Here is a 22,930-nt window from a genome sequence, read left to right as displayed (position 1 = left end):
GTATGCGAACCGAGAACTACCAGAAGTACAAGCTGGGTTTTGAAGAGGCAGAGGAACTAGAGATCAAATCGCCAACATTCGCTGCATCATGGAGAAAGGAAGAGAATTCCAGAAAAACGTCTATTTCTGCTTCATTGACTACGCTAAAGCCTTTGATTGTGTGGATCACAACAAACTGTGGCAAATTCTTAAAGTGATGGGAGTACCAGACCACCTTACCTGTCTCCTGAGAAACCTGTACGAGGGTCAAGAAGCAACAGTAAGAACCGGACATGGAACAACCGATTGGTTCAAAATTGGGAAAGGAGTACGACAAGGCTGCATATTGTCACCCTGCTTATTTAACTTATATGCAGAGTACATCATGAGAAATGCCGGGTTGGATGAATCAGAGGTCGGAATTAAGATTGCCGGGAGAATTATCAACAACCTCCGATATGCCGACGATACCACCCTAATGGCAGAAAGCGAAGAGGATCTCAAGAGCCTCTTGTTGAGGGTGAAAGAGGAGAGTGCAAAAGCTGGTTTGAAACTCAACATTAAAAAAACTAAGATCATGTCATCTGGCCCTATCACTTCCTGGCATATAGAAGGGGAAGAAATGGAAGCAGTGACAGATTTTACTTTCTTGGGCTCCAAGATCACCGCAGACGGTGACTGTAGCCATGAAATTAAAAGACGCTTGCTCCTTGGGAGGAAAGCTATGGCAAACCTAGACAGCATAGTAAGAAGCACAGACATCACCTTGCCGACAAAGGTCCGTCTAATCAAAGCTATGGTTTTCCCAGTAGTACTGTATGGCTGTGAGAGCTGGACTATAAGGAAGGCTGAGCGCCGAAGAATTGATGCTTTCGAACTGTGGTGCTGGAGAAGACTCTGACGAGTCCCCTGGACTGCAAGGAGGTCAAATCAGTCCATCCTAAAGGAAATCAACCCTGAGTGCTCATTGGAAGGACAGATAATGAAGCTGAAGCTCCAATATTTTGGCCACCTAATGCGAACAGAAAACTCCCTGGAAAAGACCCTGATGCTGGGAAAGACTGAAGGCAAAAGGAGAAGGGGACAGCAGAGGATGAGATGGCTAGATAGCATCACCAATGCAATGAATATGAACTTGAGCACGCTCCGGGAGAGAGCGCAGGACAGGAAGGCCTGGCGTGCTATGGTCCATGGGGTCACGAAGAGTCGGACACGACTGAACGACTGAACAACAACAAAATATGACAACCTGGGTGGAGGGCACACTTGTGTTACAAGTTTTAAGGGGCCTGGATAAACTATGCTTGGGTCCTGTCCATGTAGGTGGGGTGGGGCTGGGGACAACATGCAGCCTATGGGTCAGGACCATTTGTGTGGGCCCCATGGGTTCCAACTGCTGCCACCCTGCTGCTGCTGAAAGCATCACCCTGAAGCAGCAGGCTTCTGTCAGCCCGCCAAACAGGTCTTTGGCAGGCTGCCGGGAGGCCGTGCCACAGCGGAAGAGGGTGTGTGGAGATGACTTCTTTGTTGAACCCTCCTCCCTACTGCAGCAGTTTTCACAGCAGCTACGATGGGGGAGGCATAGGGATGGCGGAGAATTTCTCCACGAATCTCCAGGAGGCCAAATGCCAACGCATTCGGCCCCCTGAAATTGGTGGTGAAATTCTCTGCTGGCCCCCCGCCCGCCCCGGGATGGGACTTACCTCGTGCGAATGTCCCTCTTGGTGGCGGGTCCCGGCAGCGGTTTGGCAGTGTTTCGGCAGGGGCGGCGGCTGGTCTTCTGACCGGCTGCCGCCGCCACCATTGTAAAATGAAAAAGGAAAGTAAAAAAACAACAACACACACCTGTGATAGGCTACGTGATGATTTACGTAGCCTATCATGGCTAGATTTCCAAAGTCAGCCGTGATAGGCTACGTAAATCGTCACGTAGCCTATCACAGGTGACTTTGAAAAAAAAAAAAAGCGCGTACGCAAATGGCGGCGCCCATGGGGCGCCGCCATTTGCGTTCCTTAGTTTGGCATGTCTAGTCTACGTAAAGATTTATGTAGACTATGGCGAAAATAAGGGAACGCTATTTGCGTTGCCCTTATTTTCGCCGTAGTCTATGTAAATCTTTACATAGACTAGACGTGCCAAACTAAGGAACGCAAATGGCAGCGCCCCATGGGCGCCGCCATTTGCGTACGCGCTTTTTTTTTTTCAAAGTCACCCGTGATAGGCTACGTGACGATTTACATAGCCTATCACGGCTGACTTTGGAAATCTAGCCGTGATAGGCTACGTAAGTCATTACATAGCCTATCACGGGTGTGTGTGTGTGTTTTTTTACTTTACTTTTTTTTTTCACGGCCGGGTAGATGGGGCGCTCCTCCCCGGCCTGAATTTTGGCGGCGAGGGATGGGGCGCCTCCCGCCCGGCCTGAATTTTGGCCGGGCGAGGTGGGGCGCCTCCCCCCCCTCGCCTGAACTTCGGGGGGAGAACCAAAATGCCGCCCCCCCACCGCGAAGCAAGCTGCGGGACAAGGTAAGTCCCTTTCGTCCATCCCTAGGGAGGCAAAGTTAACCGCACCCCCATTGCTGAGATTCTCCAGGGAAAGAGAAACCCGTATTTGAACCCTGTATTTGACAAGAAGTTGTGAAGTGCCCAGAAAGTGTCAGCTAGTGGACGGTATAGAAATATAATCAATCAATCAATCAATCAATCAAGCCATTTATCAAGGAGACATCCCTGCACACACTCTTTCCATGGAAAACCACTGTAATCAGGACAAGGTTCAAACCTCCTCCCCATCTCAGTGGTCTTCAGCAGCATCACTGTGATGGGTGGGAGGTTTTAACCTCCTTCCTATCCCAACGATCTCTAGCAGGATTCGTGTGTGTGTAAGTATGTGTGTGATATGTGTGTATATTTATTTACTATGTTTATATCCCACTTTTCTTCTCTCATGGAGTTCGAGGTGGCTACATGTGGTTCCCAGATGTTCTCCCCTCAAAGCACTGACCAGACCCAAACCTGCTTTGCTTCAGCAAGGTGGCTGCCTCATGTGCCTTCAGACTATGCCCTGCATATGTATGTGTGGTGATGTGTGTGCGTGTGACTCCTAGCCACCCACTCAACACCCAATGTGGCTCTCGACCTGAAGGAAGTTTCCTGTTCCTGATGTAGGGATTCCTCAGCAGTCGACCAGTCCATATAGAAAAGGTTCACTGGAGGCTGAACATTTGAAAGACACTGGTCTAAGTGGGTAGGTTGTCGCTGCCATAAAGCCCCAGGCTTTGAGTTCTGAACTTGCAAGTTCCAATCTTTGAGTTTAATATGTAAATGATTGAGGTGTGTGTGTGTGTGTGTGTGTATCAGTATCTGCTCGGCATCGTATCAGTATTTTACAGGAGTGCCAGGTTTTCATTTGCTTTGTCCTAGGCATTGTTTTTTTTTCTTGTGATAAAAGAAACCTGGAAAGAAAATAGAGAAAGAACATTCCAAAATGAGAAGCTTTCTTTTTTGATCTCCTTTGAGCTTAACAATTGTGTTTTGGCAAGGAGTTTATGATGAGTGATTAATAGGTGCATAATTTACTATCCGGTGAGCGCAAATCATGCAAACAAGATGCTTGTGTGGTCTTCAGTACTGATATTTGGAATGGAATTGAATTATATTACAAAGCTGATAAAGGTCAACTTGAGAAAAAAAGAGATTTAGAAGTAATTTTTTATTTCAGTCAGGTTCCCATACTATCTTTCAAATACACTTTTCACCCCAGGCAACCATCTTATTTCACAGTAACTACTGGATTGACAGGGACAAAACACTTCTTTCTCTAACTTATAGAAAACAACTTAAACAGTGTTTCTGCTTTGTGCTTTTTTATTTTGTGGTTGTGCTTCTGAACAGAGCTAAGATACAGAGTTTGGGCCCTCTTCCTGAAGACCAGACAGCCTTAAAGGAGCAGACCTCTGGCTTGGAGCTGAGCACTTTGTTTCTTATGTGTTGCCTGTGCTGGTTAGCAGGTGTTTTTGGGACACCTCTGCACTAGATGAGGCCAGACCCTCAGGGGAATCTAATTCAGGGGGTGCTGTCTCTGGGGATCTGAGTTTGGTAGGGTGTGGTCACTGTTTTGAGGGCCTCCTAACTAACAAGCCCAGAGCCAAAACAGACATTACTTGAACAGAGAATCTAGAGTGGGGGGTAGGGTGGCTTTAACTCTTTCTCCCTACTCTGGGTCCAGTCCAGATTGCGGGGGGGTGGGGGCATGCCTGCAATTTCTGTTGCAAAATAGTGATCCATAAAGCAAATGGATTATACTATTTTGCAGTAGAAATTGCGGCCATGGGGCCCCAGATCCAGATCAGGCCCATAGCAGGACAGCAGGTGTGGGGGAAAGAAAGGTTAAAGCCCCCCCTACCCCTATGCTAGGGGCCTGATCCAGGGCCCCTGCGCCTACTATAGAGTAAAAACGAAGAAAAGACATAGCTGCTAGCTACATCTTTCAAGTCAAGTCTGTTTTGGCCCCCCGTCTCTGGCTCAGGCTTGGTGTCAGGGCCTGGGTCAGGGCTGAGCACCTCCATGGCTTGTGCTGATGGTCCTTCTGATCTGGCTGGCTCCTCCTCCTTGCTGTGAGATTCCTGGCTACAGTCCTGCTCAAGGTTCAGGTCACTACACATGTAAAACACCACCCTTGGACCTTGCTATCCTGTCCGATCGATGTCTTGCCCTGCTCAGCGAAGGACCTGTTCTCTACTTCATGCTGTCTTTGGATGATAACCTGCCTACCCTGCCTTGAATTACATTACCTAGTTTTGAGTTTGGTTGTTGCTTTTGGAATTTGTCACTTGCCTGCTCTGGACCATGTTACTCACCTCTAGCTCCACTGGATGCACAACCAGCACTCCTCTGTCCCTGGGGATCTGACTGTTGGGGACTGACCCTGGACAGGCTCTGACTAGGGCTTAAGATGGAATTAAACCGGCCACCCGCCACTCTACAATGTCAGTACAACACATGATAGGTATTATTACACAATGCACTTTACCACCACCACCAGTCGCAGCCAATAACATTTTACATTGTTCCTTTTACATCATACTCTTCTAGGATACCCGTGTATCTTATGTTTTTATGGGTCCCTTTACAAACTTAGACAACTTTAGGGAGAAATCCATGATTACTTTTATGTTTACAAAGTCTTCATGCTTCATTCTGTTTCAATTCATTTGACACTTCCAGAAGATTTTTTAATTATTATTTCAGTTTCTGCCAGAGTTATGTTTAATCCATTTGTATATGTGGTAGCATTTGTGGGAATCAATGTATGCTATGAATACGGTCGCAAAATTACATTTATTTTAATTTCCTCATTCTGGTTCTCAGCCATGTGTTCTGGCAAATTCTGCTTTGAAGTGGAGAGGCCATATATTTGGGATGCTTCCAGGCGAGGCTTTTAATGTGCAGTTGCGGTGCCTCGTTTACACAATTTTATGGCAGTTCCAGTTCCTAATCCTCCGATGTTTTCCAACTGTTTCTTCTGTCCCTTTTTATTGCAGAAATACTGTTAAGGTAGGAAAGAAAAGAATAAGAGTGCAATCAGTTTGCAGATGTGGATAGGGAAACCTGTGACTGAGGCACAGTAGAAAGAGTTGTCACTGGAAAAGGTGGATTATGTGTTGGAGATTCCTCTCCTTTCTCTAGTGCTGGAGCCAACTAAGAAGCAGAGGAAATTAAAGCTGGGCACAAATGGCCTCTTGGAACTCTCCAATGTATTTGCAGGCAGAGAAACTGAAGGGGAAATTCCACCAAACTTCTGCAGAGGGAGAATTTATTCTCCAACAGTTTCTCACAGGTAGAGTTCACCATTGGCTGGGGTTGTAGCACAGCTTCTTTTTTCTCTCAAGGGTTTTGGGGGGTTTGTGCTTACAGTGGCAACAACAGCAGGTTGGCCCCCACTTGGCATCCTCCAGAATGCCTGATACCTACCATTGTTAGGGGGCTTTGTGATGGAAGGCAGCCACCACACAAAAAATGGTGAAGAAAATTCAGAGAAAATTCTGAAAAGTGGTCTTTTATCTTTGTGGGGTGAGGGGCACAGGGGTAAGAAAAGAAACATCTCAGAACTTTTCTGAGAGATTTGGGTTCAGCTTTACTTGTCATTCTTCAGTGTTCAGCACCTTCCCCAGAGTCTTCCAAACATTACATTTCTGAGGGGGTGATTGTGGATGCATCTTGTCTCTAAAGGAGATGCTTATAATAGCGCTACTTCCCTGAAAGCCCTGTAGCAGGTGTGCGGGGGCAGTGTTGAGCCCATCTCCAAGGAAGAGGTGGAGCAAATGCTGGGCCAAAATCTGTCCCCCAGTTTCCTGATTTTGTTTCCTTTTCCACATGAAGGAGGCTTGCACTTTTCCGCCTCCTTCTCAGGGCAATTTATAATTTATTTTGAATTTTTTTGGTGGTGTTTTTTAGATTATCTAATCACTGTGAGGTGGCTGAATGTGCCGTGCGTATGTTTTTCCTGTTACGCATCTCCCCATTGCTCTGCAGCCTCGGCACTTCCTGATCTGAAAAGCCCTTTTGGAAGAATTACCTCTTTATGTCCCCTGGGCTTTAATTGAAGTGCAGGAAGCCAAGGAGGCTGCAGACTATTGGAGAGATGATTGTACATCAAAAGACACCTTGGTCACCTCATAAGTAAATTAAGCTGAAGAAACCGGAAACCATTCCATGCGTATTCCTAACCCATGAGTCTCTAAACCCAACCCATGAGTTTAATGTGACTTTCTTTACACAAGGAATTCATTTTCTATCAAATTGAATGAGAATGGTCAGAAAAAAACATGGAAGAAATTTTCAGCACAGCGTTAGTGAAAATCAAGCTAGCACATTTTCTAGCCAGGTTATAAAACCGAATAGATGGGAGATCTGACTGAGATTTGGTTATGTAATTGACTAGACTAGAGATCTGGCATTCTCAGGTGAAATCAATGGGACTTATACCTTGATTGTAACCATGTTTACTCAGACGTAAGCCTAGCTGCAATCCTCTTGCCTTGTGCAGCAGCCACTGTTTTTAAAAAACAACTTCTTTTGGCCCTGCTTCAAAAACTGTTAAAACACACACTCTCACACACAGGTGCTAAGATCGCACCAAGAAGCACCTGATTGAAAATATTCAGAGAAGGGTATGTGTGGTGACAAATGAGGGTTGGGGCTCTGCCACAGCCACTGTGTGGATGGAATGGAATATGGTAGATGCACACACCCCAAAATGTGTAAGTCCCTGGGCGTGTGGATGGTCAACTGCAATTCCAGCTGTAGCTTACCATGGAAGAGCAACGGTTGGTAATGTTAGGAGCTCTCTGTTGTAAAGCAACCATGTTTTCATTTGGGATATTTTGTTTTCAAATTGGGAGAAGTCACATTTAGAGATAGTTTTCTGCATTTCTGTGCTGCAAAGATGACTGCATTCTGTTCTTGAATAAATAAAGCATGACTGTAGATCAACATTTCAGAATTCATACATGGCTAAGGTGATTTATAGGAGAAAATCTGGGCTTAAGGGATGTATGAAAGTCACTTACCTTTCCATGGATTATGTTCATGGTGGGGGGGGAGGCATTTCGTCCCTCCCCCCGGAATCCTCGACCGGGGGGGAGGCGATCCGTTCCTCCCCGCCGGAATCCTCCACGGCCGGCTGTGCTCCGCGGCAGCTCCATGGAGCAGCTGGCCAGGCCCAGGCCAGAGCCGTCCGCAGCCAGATTTCTGTCCGCAGAGGGCTCTGGGTAAAAAAACAAAAACAAAAACAACCTGCGTACGCAAATGGCAGTGGCTATGGCTGCCGCCATTTGCGTTCCTTACTTTTCGCCGTCTTAGTCTACGTAAATATTTACGTAGATTATTACGGTGAAAATAAAGGGGAACGCAAATAGCATAGCGGGCGGTATTTGCATCCCTTTTTGAGTCGCCATTTTAGCCTCCGTAAATATTTATGTAGGCTAAAATGGCAAATCAAAAAGGGACGCAAATAGCGCCCGCTATGCTATTTGCATTCCCCTTTATTTTCGCCGCAATAGTCTACGTAAATATTTACGGAGACTAAGATGGCGAAAAATAAGGAATGCAAATGGCGGCGGCCGCAGCCGCCATTTGTGTACGCATTTTTTTTTTAACCCAGCAGTGATAGGCTACGTAAATCTTTACGTAGCCTATCACGTCTGTGTAAAAAAAAACAACAAAAAAACATGACAAGACTGCAAATGGCAGCGGCGGCAGCTGATCAGAAGACCAGCTGCCGCCACTGCTGCCGCCGGAGCCGCCGCCGGAGTTGCTGCCGGAGCCGCCACCGGACCTGCCGCCGGAGCCGCCGCCGGAGCCGCCGCCGCCCGGAACATCCTCCCCAGGTAAGTCTCGTCCCGGGGGGGATCTGCGAGGGGTGGGTGGGGGGTGGCAGGCCATTCCGCCATGGAGTTCGGGGGGCCGAATGCACTGGCATTCGGCCTAAGGATGTACGAAAGTGACTTACCTGTTCGCGGATTATGTTGATGGTGGGGGGGGGAGGCATTCCGTCCCTCCCCCCGGAATCCTGGCTGGCTGGCTCCGCTCCACAGGGATTCTGCAGAGCCACCAGCTGGCTCTGCCAGCCGCTGGACATCTGGCTGCTGGCTAGCAGGGATGCAAATGGCGGCGGCCATAGCTGCCGCCGTTTGCGTCCCTGCAGTCAGCCATGATAGGCTACGTAAATGTTTACATAGCTTATCACGTCTGACTTAAAAAAACCACCAACAACGTGCGTACGCAAATGGTGGCGGCCACGGCCGCCGCCATTTGCGTTCCTTATTTTGGCACGTCTTAGTCTACGTCAAGATTTACGTAGACTAAGATGGCGAAAATAAGGGGAACGCAAATAGCGTAGCGGACGCTACACTATTTGCGTTCCCCTTAGTTTCGCCATCTTAGTCTACGTAAATCTTGACGTAGACTAAGACATGCCAAAATAAGGACCGCAAATGGTGGTGGCCGTAGCCGCTGCCATTTGCGTACACGCGTGTGTGGTTTTTTTAAAAGTCAGACGTGATAGGCTACGTAAACATTTACGTAGCCTATCACTTTTTAAAAAAAAACCTAGCCGTGATAGGCTACGTAAAGATTTACGTAGCCTATCACGTCTTTTTTTTTTTTTTAAACTGGAAATGGTGGCGGTGGCAGCCGGTCGGAAGACCGCCCGCCGCCGAACCGCCACCGGAGCCACCGCCGGAGCCGCTGCCGGAGCCGCTGCCACCCGGAAGATCCACCCCAGGTAAGTCTCGTCCCAGGGGGGCGGGGGGGCCAGGCCGTTCTGCCACCAATTTCGGGGGGCCGAATGCACTGGCATTCGGCCTCCCCGAGATCCGTGGCGGAATTCTCTGACATCCCTAATTCGGCCCCACCGAGATCCGTGGCGGAATTCTCTGACATCCCTACTTAATACTGACTGAGCAGCATTGGAAATGGTGATGAGCTAGAGAGGACGCAGAGAGGAGCCCTCCTGGCTTTGAATATAAGTCTGGTTACCCTGGAGATCATCTCTCCGTTCCCCTATGCAATTTCACAGAACTTCAAATAATTCAGAGCTGGTTCAGCTTCTAAATGAAAGAGGGGAAAAAATCAGAAGCATGAATGAAGGCAGAAGAAGAGATTATTAAAAAAAAATACAAGGCTGCCGCAGACAGTGGGACTTCAGCATGGAGTTTCCCCCACCCCTGTAATAAAGTCATAAACATCTAAACAGAGTCCTGTCTAGGCATTTCTACTCACACATTCCCCATTGTGGGAGGGGAGACATTAATAATGTGCTCATTGGCCCTGCTCCAACTTTTGTGTCCCCACCTCCCTCTATGCATGTAGGTTCACTGTGTGATTTAGAGCCCTGTGTGATCCCAGGGTCCTAAACTGTACAGGAGCCTATGTGCATGGAGCAGGCTCCCAGTTACAGACCCCCCTCATTGCACTGTGGAAGGCATGATGCAACGAAGGGAGTGAGGCTGATGGGGAAGTCATGACTATGAATGCCTGGAAAAGCCTACAGTGTCATTACATGGAGCATTTCCTCACCTTGGCCAGCTAAGAGGTAATCATCTGGGTAATGAGACCAGAGCACATGTTAAATTAAACTAGACATTACAGAGTGGGAGTGGAAATGGTGCTTCTGTGGCAGCCTAGTTTGTGTGTGTGCGTGACATCCAGTGGAGGCTGGTGGGTCCGATGTCAGTGGGCTGTGAATCCATTCTGGCTTTCAGTCAGAACCAGCTAGAACGCTAAAGGAGCTATGCAGTGTGCTGAACCCTATTCCCAAAATGGGTTCAGTAACTTGGATGGCTCCTTTAGAGTTCTGACTGAAACCCAGAGCAGATTCACAGTGCCACTGACACCGAACCCACCAGCCTCTACTGGTACCATCAAGTTCCAAACTCACTCGGGATAGGGCTCATGGGGAAGGATTTGGACTGTCTCGCATTCCTGATGACTTCACCAGAAGCACAAGAGGACCCACAAGAGGCTCATGGTTGGGCTTGGAAATAACCAAGCTATATTCTGACTTCTCGGGAAAATAGCTCAGCTAGCTAAGCCCAATTATGACTTGAGCCTGGGAGGAGTGGGGATGCAGCGTTGTTCATCCCTAATGTGTGACATCATTACACTCTACAGTGGGTATGTGCCCGTGGGCCCACTCCATGTTCTTGGCTGCTGCTTGGAGGGGGAGTGGGGAGGAGAGTAAAATGACATCATTTTGCTGCAATGCTCCTGACGTTTCTAGGCGAAGTGGAGATATGTGGCTACTTCTTCCCTCAGCTGCCATGTGCTCTCTGTAATATGTAGTTTCAGTCTGATGATGGCTTAGGGACCAAAGAGACCTTGGAATGGTGTGGTGGTGGTGGTGGTGGTGATGATGATGATACAAGGGTCTCCCCAACCCCATTGTCATTCCAAGAGCAAGCAAAGAACCTTTATCCAGGTCGGCCTTTAGCATATAAGCTGATCTGTTGCTGAAGGGTTTTTTTTAACTGGTTGCTGCTGTTAATTTCTTGTACTGTTGTGTTTTTAACTGTGTTGTTAATTTTTTGATTTTTATGTTATGTTTTAATTAAGATTAACTTTTTAATCATGTTCTATTATGAGGTGCACTGAATGCCCTTTTTTGGGTGGAAAGGTGGGCAAACAAACAAACAACCAAAACAAGTCAAGGAAGGCAGTATCTACTCCTCTCTGGCAGCCAGGTAAGGGGAGGGGGTGGCAGATGTGTGAATTAGGTTGCAATCCTATGTACACTTGGTGCTATTGAACATAATGAGACTTACCTCTGAGTAAACATGCATAGGATTCCACTGTAAGTGAATCAAAGGAGGGAGTCTGGGAGCAGTTCTTCCATGAATCTCAATCTGAGACAATGAAGAATCCTGGGAGTGGGGATAATCATAGAATCATAGAGTCAGAAAGGCCCTTGGAGATTATCAATCCCCTGCTCAAAGCAATTTGGAAGCAGTTAAAGCATCCCTAACAGATGGCCATCCAGCTCTGCTGAAATACCTCCAGTGAAGGAATGCCCACCACCTTCTGAACCATTGTCACACTGCTTGTACTGTTCAAAAGTTTCTTCTAATGTTTAGCCCAACTCTGCTTCCCTGCTGGTTCCACCTACAGGTTCTAGTCCAGCCCTCTGGAGCAATGGAGAGTAGGGATGTCAGACGATTCCGCCATGGATCACAGTGAGGCCGAATGCCAGTGCATTCAGCCCTCCAAAATCCGTGGCGGAATGAAGCCCCCCCCCACCCCGCGAAAGGCGTGCAAAATGGAGCACTTACCTGGTGCCATTCATGCTGCTTCCCCATTTTTGCCATGATAGGCTACGTAAATACTTATATAGCCTATCACGGCTAACACAGGGACGCCATTTGCATCCCTGTGGAGGCCATGATAGGCTATGTAAATATTTACATAGCCTATCACGGCAAAAAAACAGGAACGCAAATGGCGGCACCTGTAGCTGCCACTATTTGCATCCGCAGGCTCTGCATGCCTGCGAATGCACACGGCCGGCAGCTCTGCGGAGTTGCCGTGGAGCAGAGCTGACTGGGTTAGGATTTCGGGGGGAGATGCGGAGCGCCTCTCCCCCACCGTGAATCACCCCTTTGAAAAGGTAAGTGACTTTCACACATTCCTAATGGAGAGCAAGTCTCCATCTTCTACTTGGCAGCCCTTCAGAAGCTTAGCCCGGAGGTGAATATTATGAATTACCAACATTTATATTAGTGCTGTGCTGAAAATTTCTCCCACTGCTGGAGAATTTCTCCTCCCCTAGGAGAAATTTGGTGAAATGCGAATTTCTGGCGGCACGGCAGTGTGCTGGCGGGTTCGACGGCAGCTCCGGCGGCACAGTGGCGGATTTGGTGATGGCGGGTGCGGTGGCAGTGGCGGATTTGTCGGCGGGTGTGGCAGTAGCGGTGGTGGCGGTGGATTTGTTGGCGGGTGCGGCGGTGGGGGTGCAGGGCGGTGGTGGCAGGGGCGGCGGAAGGTGCTGTGGCGGGGCGGCGGGTGCAGCGGGGTGGCGGCGGCAGGTGCAGCGGCAGCGGCGGCGGTGGGTGCTGCGGGTAGGGATGTACGAAAGTCCCTTACCTGAACCCGAAGCTTGATTTGCGCTGGGGGGGAGGCGCTCCGTCCCTCCCCCCGAAATTCTGGCTGGGGGGGAGGTGCCCCGTACCTCCACCCCAAAATTCTGGCCGGGGGGGAGGCGCCCTGTCCCTCCCCCCCAAATTCTGGCCGGGGGGGAGGTGCCCCGTCCCTCTGGCCACGAATCCTCCTGTCCTGCCGGGATGCAAAGGGCAGCGGCAGTAGCCGCTGCCGCTTGCATCCCTGCAGTCAGCTGTGATAGGCTACGGCAATGTTTATGTAGCCTATCAGGGCTGAGTGAAAAACACACACAACAAAATGCTATTTGCGTTCCCCTTATTTTCGCCGTAGTCTACGTAAATGTTTACGTAGACTACACATGCCAAAATAAGGAACGCAAATGGCGGCGCCCATTGGTGCCGCCATTTGCGTACACTAGGGAAGGCGGATAATTTCTCCCCGAATCTTCAGGGGGCCAAGCGCCAACGCATTTGGCCCCCCGAAATCGGCGGTGAAATTCTCCGCCCCCCCCGGGATGGGACTTACCTTTGGCGAATGTCCCTCCCGGCGGCAGGTCCTGGCGGCGGTTTGTCAGCCTTTGGTCGGGGGCAGGGGCGGCAGCCGGTCTTCCGACCAGCTGCTGCCACTGCCATTGCAAAGTGTAAAAAAACCCAACAACCCCGTGATAGGCTACGTAACGATTAACGTAGCCCATCACGGCTAGATTTCCAAAGTCAGCTGTGATAGGCTACGTAAATCGTTACGTAGCCTATCACGGGTGACTTTGAAAAAAAAAAAGCGCGTACGCAAATGGCGGCGCTCTATGGGCGCCGCCATTTGCGTTCCTTATTTGGTCCCGGTAGTCTATGTAAATCTTTACGTAGACTACCGGGACCAAATAAGAAACGCAAATGGCGGCACCTATAGAACGCCGCCATTTGCGTACGTACTTTTTTTTTTCCCCAAAGTCACCCATGATAGGCTACGTAACGATTTACATAGCCTATCACAGCTGACTTTGGAAATCTAGCCATGATAGCCTACGTTAATCGTTATGTAGCCTATTACGGTTTTTTTTTGTTTTTTGTTTACACTTTGTTTCGCAGCTGGGGAGATGGGGCGCTTCTCCCCGGCCTGAATTTCGGCCAGGCAAGGCGGGATGGCTCCCCCCCCTCGCCTGAACTTCGGGGGGAGAAGCAAAGCTCCTCCCCCCCACTGCAAAGCACCCCTGCGAAAAGGTAAGTGACTTTCGTACATCCCCAGCATACGCACGGTTTCCCCCCCCCACTCAGCCGTGATAGGCTACGTAAACATTTACGTAGCCTATCACGGTGTTTTTAAAAAATCTAGCCGTGATAGGCTACTTAAATCTTTATGTAGCCTATCACGTTTTTTTTTTTTAACTTGGAAATGGCGGTGGCGGTGGCAGCCGGTCGGAAGACCGGCCGCCGCCGCCGCACCGCCCCCGCATCGCCCCTGGAGCCGCCACCGCCAGGGACATTCACACAAGGTAAGTCCTGTCCCGGGGGTGGGGGTGTGGCAGACCGTTTCTCCACCAATTTCGGGGGGCCAAATGCGCTGGCATTCAGCCTCCCTGAGATTCATGGCGAAATTCTCTGACATCCCTAGCTGCGGGGAGGCGGTGGTGGGTGCGGCGGCGGGTGCGGTGGCGGGTGCGGTGGCGGGTGCGGTGGGGCAGCAGGGCGGTGGGTGCAGCGGGTGCTGTGGCGGGGCGGCGGGTGCGGTGGCGGCGGGTCTCCTGGCCGGCCGCGGCCTGGCACAGCGTACGCAAATGGCGGTGGCTACGGTGGCCGCCATTTGCGTTTGCTATTTTTTGCCATTCTGTCCTACGTAAATATTTACGTAGGCTAGAATGGCGAAAAATAGCGAACGCAAATGGTGGCTGCCGTAGCTGCTGCCATTCGCGTCCCTGCTGCCCAGTGGCCGATGTCCAGCTGCGGGCGGAGCTGGCCGGCAGCTCTGCGGAATCTCCGTGCAGTGGAGCTGGCTGGGCAGGGCTCCGGGGAGAGGGATGGAGCGCCTCCCTCCCCATCGAGGATTCCGGGGGGAGGGACAGAGCGCCTCCCCCCCCGCAAAGCAGATCCACAAAACAGTAAGTGACTTTCGTACGTCCCCAAAAGAAAGTCTGATGCTGTAAAGAACAATATTGTTTAGGAACCTGGAATGTCAGATCAATGAATCAAGGTAAGATGGAGGTGGTCAAACATGAGATGGCAAAATTGAACATTGACATCTTGGGAATCAGTGAACTAAAATGGACAGGCATGGGCGAATTTAATTCAGGTGACCATTATATCTACTTCTGTGGGCAAGAATCCCTTAGAAGAAATGGAGTAGCACTCATAGTCAACAAAAGGGTGGGAAAAGCACTACTGGGGTACAATCTCAAAAACAATAGAATGATCTCAGTACAAATCCAAGGCAAACCATTCAACATCACAGTAATTCAAGTCTGTGCCCCAACCACTGATGCTGAAGAAGCTAAGGTTGATCGGTTCTATACATACAACACCTTCTAGAACTAACACCAAAATAAAGATGTCCTCTTCATCATGGGGGGTTGGAATGCTAAAAGAGGAAGTCAAGAAATCACCGGGATAACAGGCAAGCATGGCCTTGGTGTACAAAATGAAGCAGGACAAAGCCTAATAGAGTTTTGCCAAGAGAACACGCTGATCATAGGAAACACTCTTTTCCAACAGCGCAGGAGGTGACTCTACACATGGACATCACCAGATGGTCATGATTGAGATCAGATTGATTATGTACTTTGAAGCCAAAGATGGAGAAGCTCTATACAGTCAGTAAAAACAAGACCTGGAGCAGACTGTGGCTCAGATCATGAGCTTCTTGTTGCAAAATTTTGGCTTAAATTGAACAACGTAGGGAAAACCACTAAACCATTCAGGTATGACCTAAATCATATCCCTTATAAATATACAGTGGGGGTGATGAATAGATTTAAGGGATTAGACCTGATAGACGGAGTGCCTGAGGAACTATGGACAGAGGTCTGTAACATTGCTCAGGAGGCAGCAACTCAATCCATCCCAAAGAAAAAGAAATGCAAAAAAGCCAAATGGCTGTCTGATGAGGCTTTACAAGTAGCTGAGGAAAGAAGGGAAGCGTAAAACAAGGGAGAAAGGGGAAGATAGTGCAGATTTCCAGAGAACAGCAAGGAGAGACAAGAAGGCCTTCTTAAATGAACAATGCAAAGAAATCGAGGAAAACAATAGAATGGGAAAGACTAGCGATCTTTTCAAGAAAATCGGAGATCTCAAGGGAACATCTTGTGCAAAGATGGGCATGATAAAGGAGAAAGAAGGCAGGGACCTAACAGAAGCAGATGAGATTAAAAAGAAGTGGGAAGAATACACAGAACTATACAGGAAAGTTCTTAATGTCCCTGATAGCTATGATAGTGCGGTCACTGAACTTGAGCCGGACATCCTACAGACTGAAGTCAAGTGGGCCTTAGGAAGCATTAATAACAACAAAGCTAGCGGAGATGACAGTATTCCAGCTGAGCTACTTAAAATCCTAAAAGATGATGCTGTTAAAGTGATGCACTCAATATGCCAACAAATTTGGAACACTCAACAATGGCCACAAGACTGGAAAAGGTCAGTTTACATTCCAATTCCAAAGAAGGGCAATGCTAAAGAGTGTTCAAACTACCCCACAATTGCACTCATTTCACATGCCAGCAAGGTTATGCTCAAAATCCTACAAGCTAGGCTTCAGCAGCATGTGAACCGAGAACTACCGGAAGTACAAGCTGGGTTTCGAAGAGGCAGAGGAACTAGAGATCAAATTGCCAACATTCGCTAGATCATGGAGAAAGCAAGAGAATTCCAGAAAAGTGTCTATTTCTGCTTCATTGACTATGCTAAAGCCTTTGATTGTGTGGATCAAGTCCCCTGAACTGCAAGGAGTTCAAATCAGTCAATCCTAAAGGAAATCAACCCTGAGTGCTCATTGGAAGGACAGATACTGAAGGTGAAGCTCAAATATTTTGGCCACCTAATGCGAAGAGAAAACTCCCTGGAAAAGACCCGATGCTGGGAAATATTGAAGGCAAAAGGAGAAGGGGATAGCAGAGGATGAGGTGGCTAGATAGCATCACCGATGCAATGAAAATGAACTTGAGCACACTCCAGGAGAGAGAGGAGAACAGGAAAGCCTGACGTGCTATGGTCCATGGGGTCATGAAGAGTTGGACACGACTTAACGACTGAGCAACAACAAGGACCAGGTGGCACCTCCTTAGAAGGAATAATTTCATTGTCAGAAATGATGGTCCTCAGGTAAGTGAGAGATCAGGAACAGATATTTCCAAAATAATGCCAGATGATTTCTCTAGGAAATAGGATTACAATTGTAAAAACTGGAAGGATAAGGCACCATTGCCCTACACCTCAACCCATGTTCTCCCAAGAGTCTGGGGCAGGGGAAAGGGAAATGGCATTTGTTCTTGAGGATTTTTCCAATTAGGTTGGAGGCCCTGGGATTTTGCTGCATTTGGCAGCAGTCTGTACTGCCCGTTGGGTTGGACTCATCCTACGTTTGTTATTTTCATTAGCTATCTTGCTGCCATGAGGGGGGAAAATGAATCAATCTTTCCTAGCACTGTGACTTATTGACAAGCAATTTCTTCCCAGGCATCTTATCCATCCTAAGATGCATTTTAGGTGTGAGTTTCCTGCTGTCTTGCCTGATTGCCTGTTACTTTGCTTTACTAATCCAGGAGCCATGAAGAGAAGTGGATAAACTGGCATTCTCTTCCTCTATAGTTTTAACATGTTCCAAAAAGAGGAGGAAGGAATTGCATTGCCCTGAGGGACTAAGAAAGCAAACTCCATCATCAGAGTGTCTATTTACATAACTGTTAGTGCTTTAGATTTTTCAATTTTACCTGATGTTATATAAAATATGTTTGTTTGTTTTTTACTGCCAAGCTAACATGAAATGATAAAGAACTAAAATGCTTCCAAAAAATTAAGCCATTAAATTCCTTGTTGTAGGAACTAAACCCCAAAAGTCAGTGAAGCATTTATTTATTTTGCTTCAGTGATCTGAAACAAACAGACAACAATAGAACTAATCTCTTAACTCATGGGCAGAAATACTGGATCACTATTAAGGTAGGTCTATATTACATAGATGCATATAGTAATTTCAGGAATTTGTATTTAAGCAGAAAAGCATGGAAATTATTAAACTGATGTAACTGGATGGGTCTGCTGCATAATACAGATATGTGTTTAGGATGTTTTCTGCCTTCCATAAAGGCATGTTTTAGTCAAAAAGCCAGGGCCTTCTCTGTGGTGGCCCCCACGCTGTGGAATTCCCTCCCTAGGGAACTCCACTATGCCCCCTCTTTAATGAGCTTCTGCCATGCATTAAAAACATGGTTGTTCAGGCAGGCATTTGGGGTGGGCTAGGGTATTTTTAGAAATATGATGTTTTTAATGTAGAATTTTATTGTTTTAAACTGTTTCTATTATTGTACATCACCCAGAGTGGCTGGGTGACCAGCCAGATGGGCGATTAATAAATTTAACAAACAAACAAACAAATAAAATAAAAGATGATTATGCGATTTTTGCAACTAAGTGCCTTGAATCCCCCACCCCAGTTTTTGGTTGCAATATAGACATGCAGGGAGTAGGATGTGGAAGAGGATTTGCACCTGGAGAACAAGAAATTGGTGATTTGACAAATATGGAGGAAAGGGATTTCCCAGCCTGGCTTAGGACCACATGAGGTGTAAAGTTAATTGTGTGATTGCAATTAAGATGTCTAGGGTGTTTTTCCCCCACATTTAAATAACAGATACAGGAGGGGGATAAGAATTGGGACCTTGGCATGCAGGAAGGGGGGTGTTAACTCTTCCCCCACCTCCATGCCATGGTCCTGATGAAAATGGACACCTGTGCCCTAAACCTTTATTTACCCCAGGAGGGAAGCATTGATTGGCTCCCATGGAGCAGGGTATGTGTGGAGGAAAGAGTTAACACTCCTCCCCATCCACCATGGTCCTGGTCCTGAGCACCTCCATGCCTACCATTTATTTGTGTTTAAATCTAGGCAATTGATTGTAATCATGCAATGAATGTCACATCTAGTTGTTCCCTCTTTTCCCATCTCCCTTTAACTACCCAGTGGTGATGCAGTCCTCTGGATGTATCCAGTGACTGCATGCACTTCTACCACACCTGAAAGTGGATGGGAGATGGATATAGTTGGGAAGGGGCACACTGGGCTGGCAGTAAAAGTGCAACCACACTTGGAATACTGCATACAGTTCTGATCACTGCACCTCAAAAAGGATATTGTAGAGTTGGAAAAGGTGCAGGAAAGGGAAACTCAAATGATGGAAGGGCTGGAGCAACTCACCCTTGGGGAAAGGAAGGTTACAACCTCTGGAACTGTTCAGCTTAGGAAAAAGCGACATGTACAAAACTTTGGTGGATGCGGCGGGGCTCCGGAGGACTCCACAGGGCCCCAAGTGGCCCAAATTGCCCCACAATGGACCCCCCTCAGACCAGAGAGTGGGGGATTCATACATCCCTAGCAGTAGGTCCTGACACAATGCTTGTATGCCAGATTTTAATTTCTTTTAGTGATCAGCATTTCATTTATTATATTTCTGTACCACCCCATAGCCAAAGCTCTCTGGACAGTTCACAAAGATTAAAAAAAACACCATTAAAATACATTATGCAAAGTGCAAAAACATTTACATAAAAACATATAAACAAACAGCTCACACACAGACAACACATATCTTTAAAAAAAAAAAAACAATTACGGTGGTATTCTGGATTCTACATTAGTAGACTATAAAGCTGTGATCTTGTGAAAGTTGCCAAGGTAGCAAAGGAAAAGGGCAACACAGTTCCTGAACATTACTGGTATAGAGAACAGTGACGCTGTGCACTTTACACTACAGAACAGCATTCTCCAATCTAGTGCACTCTAGATGTTTTTGACACCAGTTCCCATCAGTCACAGCACCATGCCCAATGTTCAGGGATCCTGGGATTTGCAGTCCAAAAGACCTGAAGGGCACCAGGTTGGGAAAGACTCCTACAGACAGCTGGAAGAAAAGGTTTTATCCTTTGCTGAGCAAGTGGCTTGGCTTGTTTGTGCAAGTCATATGGCTAGAATACAAATGGGGTGATCATTTTGTGCCCCCCCACCATCCCTTTCCCTCTGGGTCCGCTGATGGTCTTTTCACAAGGGCTGGGGTGCCAAGGCTGAAGTGTGGCTTGCCAGAGCTAATGCCATTTTGGCTGCCGCTTATATCACCCTTATTTGGTGATAGACTTTTACAATAGGATTATTGCATCTGATAGCAGCACAGTGGGATAACACCCTCCCACTTGCCAAGTGTAGAAGCCATTCTGTGTGCACTGTAGCTTTGTAAATATAATATTAGGCTGTGAAATCACCTTACTATTTAGGTTCTCTGTTAAGGAACTCTATCTGAACCCGAGTGAAATTTATTTATTTATTATTTTATTTATTAAATTTCTTAATTGCCCATCTGGCCGGTCACCGTAAATGGACAGGAAGTTCTCCTGTGATACATATTCTGTCTTTCAGCATATAGTCAGATGGAGCATATTTTTATTGCTTTATTTTGAATCTTACTCTGCATAATGGAGAACTCCTCTCCCTAATGATACGGAATAATTTATCCCCTGAGGCCCTTTGTGATCACTTTTGAAAATGTGATCTGGTTAGTTTGGGGGGGGGGATCCCATTGTGTTATAACCAGCCTAATTTTAAATTGCTCCATTAAAAATGTGAATTGCTAGTCAAGAGAAACTTCTGAGAAGCTACGTAAGTAATATGGCCACTTCATTCACATGAAAAGAAAGCATATTTACTGATTAAAATGAAAGTTATAATCAACAAATACTCCATAAAGCTAAGTCAAACAGTGGCATCATATGTATAATAAAAAATGTGATTTTGTGGCCTCTCACTCTTTCTCATGGTCTCTAACATGACCACGAAATAGAATTTACCTTAGGCCATGTGTCTGTGTGTGCAGCGCACAGAGGCACATTGCATAAAGTATGTCCATCAGCAATGCTCCTTCTGTATAGGGCAAGCAAGGAGAAAGCCACTCCTGCCACCTCTCTCGCTACATATGGCAGTGCCAAGGACAATCCACAATGGAAGGTTTTTGAGAGCTATGCAATGGTAATAGCACTTAAAGTGATGCTGATTGTGGGGATTGCCTGCTGGGAGGAGTGGGGCAGAGTTGGAGGTCTCCCCAACGTACCTCCCCAACGTACCCCCTCCAATCATATTGGCAGGCTTTCAGACCATATGCCCCCAAAGAGCATACTCCTGCTGCAATTATTCTCCCATTGTAAACATCTGTTTATGTGCATCATTCTGCAATACCAGAATCATGCCCCCTGAAATTCAGTTGTAATAAGTAACTAGCATAATTTGTAATGCTCTGCTAACAAGGTGGTCAGGCACCCCACCCTAAGCACTGATTTGCTTGCATGGCAAGTCTTAGGAGCGGACTGTCAATTCCTAGAATGCTGTTCTTTGCAATACAAGCAATAGTGTCACGTTTTGGAAGAAAGATAAAAAGTCATTTCATGAACAGCTGAATAAGCAGCACATGCCCTTAACCTAGGAGCCAAATTTGATGCATGCTGAAAAGGTAAACATCTGATGACACATGCTAATTTGAAATACAAATGGATTTCACTGGTGATGTGTTGATTAATGTTAATGAAATAACTCTGCGTTGGAATTCATTTTTAACACAGGGTAGAAACTGATTCTAATATCCTGTATTATAGATTGGAGGTGTTGCTATATGCCTTAAAAGTTCTTTCAACTTGGATCCAACTTGGGGCCAAACTAGACTGGATGTTAATTTCGTGAATGTTGTTAACATGCAGGATTGTTTGTTTTTGTTTTAAATGCAAATAGCCTAAAAATCAGTGGGACCACAGCAGTGGAGTGGAAGAGTTTTAACCGTTTCTCCTGCTGTAGACCCAAAGATAAACACCTGCCAGAAGCTGGTATTTGAATTGGGGAGGAAGTTTCCATTGATGCCAGTGGAACCTTCCCTCCCTATGCAAATAGCAGCTTCAGGGAAACAGTTTTCATTGGGATTATGGTCTGCAAGGGTTGAATTTTTCCTCTCCTCTCTCTGTTGTCCTACTGCTGCTCAGATACTCCTGCAGCTACTATGTACACATGCTACCAATCCTTCACATTAACGGGGTTCACACAATCAATGTCATGTCTAGTTTAAGTCCGCCTGTTAGGGACTCCAGGGAATCACATGCACACAGTGTTAGCTGAGCCCATGGAAACATACTCAGAAGGCATAGAAACACTCCAAACCCTTATCACCTTAACTGTCATGGCTTCACTAGAGAATTTCTGGGAATTATAATGTTGTGATTCCTAGCCCTCCCCCTCACAGAATTATTGTCTCCATGGTTTCCCGAGGAAAGGCAATTAGTTTCTCCCTGGTTCTTTTTGGCTTAATTCTCACTAAGGTGGTAAACCTGAGTCTGGGCCATACCACATCAGATTGAAGATAGGGGCTGCCATTATTAAATGTCCCTGGATAACAAAACAAAACAAAAAACCAACCTTCTATATAGAAACTAGAAATGAGGGAATAGGATTCTAGCCTACCTTTTCTTTGTCATCTGGTTTTCTCTGTGTATGGAGAAACACACCACCCAAACTCTCACTTTTAAATGGTATAGCCCAGACTCAGGTTTACCAAGTCAATGAGACTTAGGACTGAATATTTAGACTGAGATTGGTTTTCATTCTTTCTTGACATAAAGGACAGGCAAATATGAAAATCTTGCCCTGCAAGCACAGGGATTTTGAGTGAAAAGAAGTTTTGTTCAATTTATATCTAAAGATTTCTTAACAATTGTTAATGTGTTCCACATTTCATACCTGGTTTAGTACTGATTAGATGAAAGTTGTAGGGAGGAATATAGCTTGCAGAGCCCATTCCTGTCAGCTCTGTTATTATTTTTAACCCACCCAAGACATAAAAATTGAATGGTGCTCATTAACTTAGCCATTGGCCTTGAACTAAAAGGTGAACTAATTGCAGAGACGTTTCTCCTGGCCTCATTTTGTTTCCTGCACTTTGTATCTTTCGTAGCCCCTTAGCTACAAATAATAAGTGGGTTGAAAGAGAATTGGAAGATATGTAAGATGAATTTTTCACTTCACAACAAAACATTATTTTTTAATTCCTGCTTTTAATGCAAGGAAGTG

The 22,930-nt window shown here is 46.8% G+C and overlaps 1 long non-coding RNA gene across 1 annotated transcript in view; it reads right to left on the bottom strand.

The window, feature by feature from the left end:
• Positions 1 to 3,673: 3,673 nt before the first annotated feature.
• The window catches only part of LOC146350395 (uncharacterized), a 29,121-nt gene continuing 9,864 nt past the window's right edge, over positions 3,674 to 22,930 (bottom strand). Inside the window, exons 2-4 of the long non-coding RNA XR_014789273.1 lie at positions 11,305 to 11,403; positions 7,552 to 7,748; positions 3,674 to 5,528 (exon numbers count right to left, since the gene is read on the bottom strand). This is a non-coding gene — a long non-coding RNA (uncharacterized LOC146350395). The remainder of the gene's footprint in view (positions 5,529 to 7,551; positions 7,749 to 11,304; positions 11,404 to 22,930) is intronic.

Source organism: Heloderma suspectum, chromosome 3, assembly GCF_057233095.1.
Source record: "Heloderma suspectum isolate Gila_16-S chromosome 3, 16-S_ref, whole genome shotgun sequence".
NCBI lineage: Eukaryota > Metazoa > Chordata > Lepidosauria > Squamata > Helodermatidae > Heloderma > Heloderma suspectum.
This window is presented reverse-complemented; position numbering and strand designations above follow the sequence as displayed.